This window comes from Pelmatolapia mariae, linkage group LG16_19 (assembly GCF_036321145.2).
Source record: "Pelmatolapia mariae isolate MD_Pm_ZW linkage group LG16_19, Pm_UMD_F_2, whole genome shotgun sequence".
In the NCBI taxonomy this organism is placed as follows: domain Eukaryota; kingdom Metazoa; phylum Chordata; class Actinopteri; order Cichliformes; family Cichlidae; genus Pelmatolapia; species Pelmatolapia mariae.
Window position 1 is genome coordinate 34,011,075 of NC_086241.1, and position 8,362 is coordinate 34,019,436.

Here is an 8,362-nt window from a genome sequence, read left to right on the forward strand (position 1 = left end):
CTTGCCTGACCCTCTGCAGGTACTTGGTGGTTGCAGCTTTCCTAGCGGCCTCTTCATGGTTCCCATTTGCCTGCGGGATCCCCAGGTACTTGTAGCTGTCCTCTATGTCTGCAATGTTGCCTTCTGGTAGTTCGATCCCCTCAGTTCTGACTACCTTCCCTCTTTTTGTTATCATCCGACTACACTTCTCCAGCCCAAATGACATCCCGATGTCATTGCTGTATATCCTGGTAGTGTGGATCAGTGAATCGATGTCTCGTTCACTCTTGGCATACAGCTTGATGTCATCCATGTATAGAAGGTGGCTGACAACTGCTCCATTCCATAGTCGGTATCCGTAGCCAGTCTTGTCAATGATCTCACTGAGGGGATTCAGGCTTATGCAGAACAACAGTGGGGATGGCACTTGATGGTGACTTGTGCTATGGACTTGAAGTTGGCCTCTAGTGTTGTCCGCCACATCCCCATTGAGTTCCTGATGAAGGCTCTTAGGGTCCTGTTGATCTTGTACAGTTCTAGGCATTCCAGGATCCAGGTGTGGGGCATTGAGTCATAGGCCTTCTTGTAATCAATCCAGGCAGTGCACAGGTTGGTCAGCCTAGTCTTGCAGTCTCAGCTGACTGCTCGGTCTACCAGTAGCTGGTGTTTTGCGCCTCTGATATTCTTGCCCATCCCTTTCTGTGCCCCACTCATGTATTGACCCACATGACAGGAGCTTCCACATGATACTGAATCAGGTTATTGGTCGGTAGTTGGAGGGGACCCGTCCCTTCTGAGGGTCCTTGAGGATCTGGAATGTCCGGCCTTCGGTTAGCCATTCTGGGTGTCTCTCATCAACTAGCAGCTGGTTCATTTGTACTGCCAGATGCTCGTGGATTGCAGTCAGCTGCTTCAGCCAGTAGGTGTAAACCATGTCAGGGCCTGGTGCTGTCCAACTCCTCATACTGGAAACCCTTTCTTGGATGTCTGCCACTGTGATTGTTACTGGAACCTGTTCAAGGAGGTTGCTGTGGTCTGCCCTCAGATCCACTAACCACTTCCCATTATGGGTTGCGTCCTTCTCCCATATGCTCTTAGAGTATTGCTCCGCCTCCAGCCTTAGAGGTGCTGTTCTCATATTGTTCCCCTGCCTCTCAGAGTACACCTTGGCTGGTTCTGTGGAGAACAGCTGGTTTATTCTCCTGCCTTCTATCTCTCTGGTGTACCTCTTCAAGCGGCTGGCCATAGCTGTGAGTCGTTGTTTAGCAGTTTCAAAGGCCTCAGGTATGGACAGCTTGCTGTAATACTTAGGCACCTTCTTCATCGCACCTTTCTGCAGCTCCGATAGTTGGCTAACCTACCTCCTTGCTACCTTGATCTTAGCCTCTAGCCTCCTTCTCCATGGAGGGTACTGCTCCTTGTTGCTGTTCAACTTGTAGCCAAGCATCTCACTGATCACTGCTGCCGTAGTGTAGATCAGCTTGTTAGTCTCGGTAATGGTGACTGTAGGTATCGTCCGTAGTGCTGCATTAGCATGATCTAGCAGACCTTCTGAGGGTACTTCACGTAGTCTTGGTAACCGGCTATGGGGGATCCAGGTTTCAAGCTTGGCCATGATTCTGTCTTTCAGGTCAGTTCCTTTCACACTCAACGATCCTCCTATCGCACTTGGGGCTTGGTACCCAATCTCGTACCTGGTACCCAACCTGGCGTTCTGACTCCCCCTTGCCGTAGCATTTGTGTTGTACCTCGTCAGTCTCTACCTGTGAGAGCAGTCCCTTCTTTCGAATGTTGGAACACTGAGCTACTAGTTGTTTCGCCGTCATTGTGGATGTTGGGTATCGAAGATTCCATAGGTCCCTCATCCTATTCATGTAACCCCTTCCGACAGGGTTACTTGCGTAGTAGCATTCCAACAACGCCCTATTTTTGTCTCTTGCCCACAGATGCCTTCTTGTTCCAGTAGCCCACTTCTCGTCAGGGTGCCCTGGTTCCTCAACACCTGACGTGGACCTTGTTGATCCAGGTGACGTCTGAGCTGGCCTGCCTTCATATTTATCTGTTGGGGCTCTGCCACCAAGGAGTTACCTGCCTCAGTGACCTGCCTCAGTGACCTCAGTGACCTTGGAGATAGACAAGCTCTCCCCCTAGTCCCCAGACTCTGCTTCCTCGACGGAAGACGAGCCAGTAGGATTAAGTAGGTCCTTGAAGTATTCCTTCCACTGCCTGACAATGTTTTCTGTCAAAGTCAGCAGCAGTCCATTCGCACTATACACAGTGCAGGCAAAGCATCGCTTTCCCCTCCTGAGTTGCCTGATGGTTTGCCATAATCTCTTCAAGGCAGTCCCGAAAGTCTTTTTCAAGTTCTCTCCGAACTCTTCCCACACTCGGACTTTTGCTTTAGCCACTGCCTGAACTGCGTTCCACTCGGCCTGTCAGTACCTATCGGCTGCCTCCAAAGTCACACAGGCTAACCAAGCCTGATAGGACTCCTTCTTCAGCCTGATGGCTTCTTTCATCTCTGGTGTCCACCATTTCATTCGGGTTTACCACCATAACAGACACCAACCACCTTGCGGCCGTAGTTCAGTGCAGCTTCTTGAGCAGCGGAGATGCTGAACATGGTCCCTTTGGACTCAGTGTCCCCAGTCTCCCTCAGAATGCTATCGAAGCTCTGCCAGAGGTGGACCGCGGACTGGGGCCTCTGCCAGGTGTTCCCAGGGCACCCTCACTATACGTTTAGGTGCGCCAGGTCTGTGTCCAACATCCTCTCCTTGCCACCTGATACAACTCACCACCAGAGCACCCCGCTCAGGGACTCCAAGAAGGCCGGTACTTGAGTGCAAATAAGCTCAGACGACAGTCAGGACCTGTTCCCTAATCTGAAGTCACAGGGAACAAACCCTCTCATCCACAAGTGGCCGGATTAACAGGGTTGGGCCCTGATAACCCTATCCCGATCAGCATGAACTGTTCCCTTGATCGTCTGCTCATTGGGTTTTTTGAGTCTTTGGTCCTGGGTGAGGGATCAGACAATGTGCCATGGGAGACCCTACCAGGGGGCAAAAGCCCCCAGACAACATAGCCCCTTGGATCCCTGGGACATACAAACACCTCCACCATTATAAGGTAGCGATTCACACAGGGGGTATGACCAGCATTTGTTAAGTTAACCAGCTGGCTGATTGAAAGGCACATTCCCTAACTGACTATATTTCTCAGTCTGTCTCTTGCTCCTTCCTCTGGCTACAAATCACCATAAAATGCCATCAGCAGGTTTGTCGAGAAACCAGTAGCTGTGTTTATCAAGAGCTTTTTAATGAACATTTTCAGTTAATAATTTTAAGTAATTAAAATATTCAAGTCACTGGATTCTTATTTATACAGCACGAAATCGTGGGTCACTTTTGCAGGAAGCTTATGTAAAACACTTTATCCTACAACCACGTTATAGAGGTCCATGTCTTTCACTAGCTTTCCAGTAGTGAAAGTCTAGTCAGTTTCTTCATTACTCATGCTAATGATTTACTAGGAAGTGGAAAATCACAAGCTTCATCATAAAAGCGCTCATGAAACTTCTCTTTGCAGTGTTCTTTGTCAAAGTAAAGGAGAGCACCAATGATGGGTATGTGCATCCACACACTCTGATTTCAGTTGTGACTTGTTACCAAAGTAGCTCAATCACTTATATTATGGTGGCAAATTCATACATTAGTCAGTTATAACCACAGGATCCAAGATTAGACTGCATGAGTAGTTCACCAAGTATACTGTACCTTCAGCTTCATGTTAAAATGGGTACTTGCAATTACTGGAGACTTTTAGGTTGGAATATTTTCTAGTTTCTTAATCAGTGCGTTAGTTTGTAATGGCTCACTTAGCTAATCTTAAATATAAAATGACAGCTTTTTCTTTTCAGTTTGTTTTTAACTAGGTGTCTTGCATGTTATGCTCTAAAGATGAGTGGAGTATCTAAAGCAGAAAGTAATGAAATAACTAAATTATGCAAACTGAAAATGTTGTAACTCTTCATTCAGAGGAGAAAATTGTTCTTTCTGGCATTTTATTATCTGGTTGAGAAACTCTTAAACTTCTTAGAAGTTCATTTCCTCAGTCCAAACACTTTTTGACCTTAGGAGCTCTCTTAAGGGCTGAGATGCTTTGAATAACTTCTACCCTGACCAGGATTTATTGCTAAAGCTTGAGGGGAAATTCTTTTTCTAATTCCAAGAATTTTGTACTAGATTTCCATCACTAAGCGCAGTTCTTCATACTAGGAAACTGGGTGATTACAGCCCTTGCTCGTGGAATTCACAGAGGTGATTCCTGGTAATGTGTTCATTTCTCATTTCTTTTTATTGTGATGACATTTTATGCATGATATTATTTAACAATTCTAGGTGTCACCTGTGTCAGATGCTGCTGATAGCCCTGTCAAAAAAAAAAAAAAGAAAAGGGTAGAAAAACCTTCACCTTTGTTCTGCTGCATGTTTCATATGGTATACATATTATATAAATCCTTGTCTGGCACAGCTTTTTATAGTTAAACTACTGATTCACCTGCAAAGGTACTAATGTACTCCTGTACTGTAAGATTGCTTGGACTGCACTCTGAGACCTACATAAGATTAATTTATGACTATGGCTTTAATTCATCTTAAGTCATCATGAAGTAAATAACTAGAGCAATAAATGTTTTTTTCCTTAGACTGCTTTAATTAAATAAAAAAGTTATGCAATAAAAATGTACTTTATATAATTATATTCTGTTATGACAGTAGAAAATGCCATGCATAATGTATAATTAGAAAGCTGACACAAGAGCAGTTTACTTTAATTATCTAAACACCTTATTTCTGTAAACAAAGGCCTCAGTTCAAGAAATAGAATTGAAATTGGAAACAGAAATCTATCACCAAATAACATGACATGAAGTGAATTGTCATTTCAAAGAAATGAAGAAATTCAATTTCTGAGAAAATCATACATCTCAAAGCAAGACATGTTAACACACATCAGGCTGGAAACGATTACAGAACCAAAACATTTGGACCCAACCAGTTCACTGTCAGAGGTTGAATAAACAAATGCAATTCAAGACCATTGTTACACTCGAAAGAAGAGGTAGACTAAACAAGATCGCTCCAAGAAAGAAGACATGATCGTCTTGGAGGTTCCAAAGGACCATATATAACTTTTAAAAACTAAAAGCATTTGTCACATACTTTAAAAATTGCTAAACTTCAAGGGTCCATGATAATGAGAACAGGGAACAACCATCCTGTGCAAACTTGACCAGATGACACCTAAACTAGAACTGTCTGATTTGAGAAGCATTTCATTTGGAGACAGTAATAACCCTAACCCATGAATGGCCTCAGTGCCATAGATTTGATCTTTATCTTTCTAAGATTGCCCACTATCACGGGTGGAAATTGGTTCAGTAAGACAGCAATGCTCAGTATAGAAGCTATTCCATCAGGAATCCAAGAGGAATTAAGCCAGTGTTTTAGAATAGCCAAGTCAAAGTGCTGACTTTAATCCAACAGAAATGTAGAAAAATGAAGCGAGCAGGTCATTTGAGGAGACCCTCCTCAATCCCACAGTTAAAGCTTTTAAATTCCTCCAAGCCCAGGTTTAGGACTGCCCAGCGGTTACTATGAATGCTAGTTTCAGTTGTGCCTGCGCCAGGATGTCTCACCAGATACTAAAAGCAAATGTTCACATACTTTTGGCACTCAGTGACATGGATAATTTTGATATGGTGATGTGGAAATTTCAGACAATTTTCGGCAATGAATAAAAACCACGTCTAAAATGTAAGGTGGTGGTGATGCTTTAAATCACAATTTTGCAGAAATATTTAAGAAATGTAAAGAAACTTTAAACTTTTTAACAGTATATGTTAGAACAGAAGAGAGTAGGGAATGCTACGGACATCTTAAAGCAAAGGAGAAAATAACCTGAAAATTATAGTCACCAGAGTGCACTTGACCTTTTTACTTAAGTGAGGAAATAAAATATTCACAGTTTGCATTGCTTAATTGATGATGGGATTCCCTAAAACTTAAATGTTTATTAGATATGTATTCCTGGCTACATTATATCTTTCTGCCATTTTCTTAACTACTTAAGAAAAGCTAAAAGTCCACTTCCTCACAACTAACAGTTTTTAACCTTTCAGAGCTCTATTACAGACTGAGATACTTTGAATAACTTTTATGCTTACCAGGATTTACTGCTAAATTTAGAAGGAAAATTATTCTAATTCTAGGAATTTTCTTAGAATTCCATCACTAGGAGCAGTTCTTACTACTACCTTACAGCCCTGGCTCATGGAATTTGCAACTATAGTTTCTCACAAGACAGTTCCTGGTAATGAGCTAATTTCTGATTTCCTTGTAGTGCGGTGACATTTTATGGAGTAAGTAAGCAAAGTTTATTTAATTAGCACTTTTTGTAGACAGCCAGTCATAAAGCGCTGTACACGAAGGTTAAAATAAACAGAATGTTAAGTAACAAAATAGACAATATAAACAATACAAAAGGTTAAATGTAAATAAAAATTCAATGATTTTTTAAAAAGCGTATTTAGCCATTCTCAGTGTCACCTGTGTCAGATGCCACTAACAGCAAGATCGAGAAGAAAATCCAAACAGAAACTTTTATTCTTCTGCATGTTTCACATACACACGATATAAATTCTGGTCTGGTGCAGCTTGTCACAGTTAAACTACTTATTCCCCCTCAGAGCTGCAAAGATTCCAGTGTATTGTAGTTTGTACTGTAATCTACTTGCATTTATTTAGTGCTTTTCTAGTCTTACTGACCATTGCTTTAGACTGCAAATCACATTTTAATCAGCACATTTTTTATTTTAATTGTTTTACTTAATTCTACACACTTTAAGCATGTGACCTCACATTAATGGCCAATTTAGAAAGACAAATTTACATATTGTGCATATTTTTGGACTGTGGATGGAAGCTCGAGTACTCGGAAGAAAGCCACATAGTCACAGGCAGAACATGTAAACTCCACACAGACAGGCCCCAGTCAGGCTTTAGGACCGTGCAGTAGGGCACTCCACCAATAATGGAGAAAATATGATGGGGTTTAGTAAATACATGTACAGCCAGTATGATAGGTGCCAAGACAGGAATGATGGTACTGCATAAGTCAGGAGTGGCAGAGAAATATGTGAGGGTGGTGCAGGACATGTATGAGGACAATGTGAGGGTGTGGTAGGAATGACAGATGGGTTAAAGGTGGGGTTGGAATTATATCAGGAATCTCCTCTGAGTCACTTCTCAGGAAGGCTGGCTCTGTGGTCAGCATGAAGCTGGACACTCTTGCGACAGTGGCAGAGAAGAGGACATTAAAGAAACTGCTGGACATTATGGCCAGTGCTGGGCATCCTCTGCATATGGTCATAATAAACAACCAGAGGAGTCTGCTCAGTGACAGGTTGCTTCTCCCAAAGTCTAGTACCAACATACTTAAAAACTCCTTTGTCCCACACGCCATCAAACTGTTTAACTCCTCACTGGAGGGGAGGGGGGCAGGAGGACAAAGGAGGGCGGGGACAACTAAGCTGTAGAGTTTGCACAACCAAACACTAAATAAGAACTAATCACTGTGCAGTGGACTGAAAAAATGTGCAGAAAAAAAACTAAATCAACATTTTGAGTCAACTTTGAATATTATGCCTGAGTCATTTTTATGAATGTGTTTCAGCATTGCATTTCAGCCAGTGTTGTTGGGGATCTTCTCAAATTTGTATGAATTATGAATGCAGAAGAGTGCAATCAGATTTTGATCCAACATGCATTACCGTCTGGTAAACATTGTTTTTCCAACTGCTCTTTTGTCAGCACGACAGTGATCCCAAACACACCACAAATACAGAGAAAGCATAACTGAACAGAAACATGCGCGATGGAGCTCTACCAGTCACAAGCGATCTCCCCAAAGACCGGACCTCAACACCGTCGAACCAGTGTGGAATCATTTTGACAAAGAACAGAACAAAAGGACGTCATGTGTCAAAGAAGAGCTTTGAATGTCTCTCAGGAAGCCTGGAGAACGATTTCTGAAGACTACTCACATAAATTACAGTAAATTACACAAAGCTTGGTTGAGGTAGTTCAAGCTATGTTGAAGAATAAAGTCGGTCGTACTAAACATTGACTTTTAAACTTTGTTGCCACAATCTCTGTTTTTGTATTTTATACAGTATATCCATGAATATATGTCCATCCATCCATCTTCTTCCGCTTATCTGGGGCCAGGTCGTGGGGGCAGCAGCCCAAGCAAAGAAGCACAGACCTCCCTCCTCCAGCTTGTCCAGGGGAACACCAAGGCATTCCCTTGGTGTTCCCAA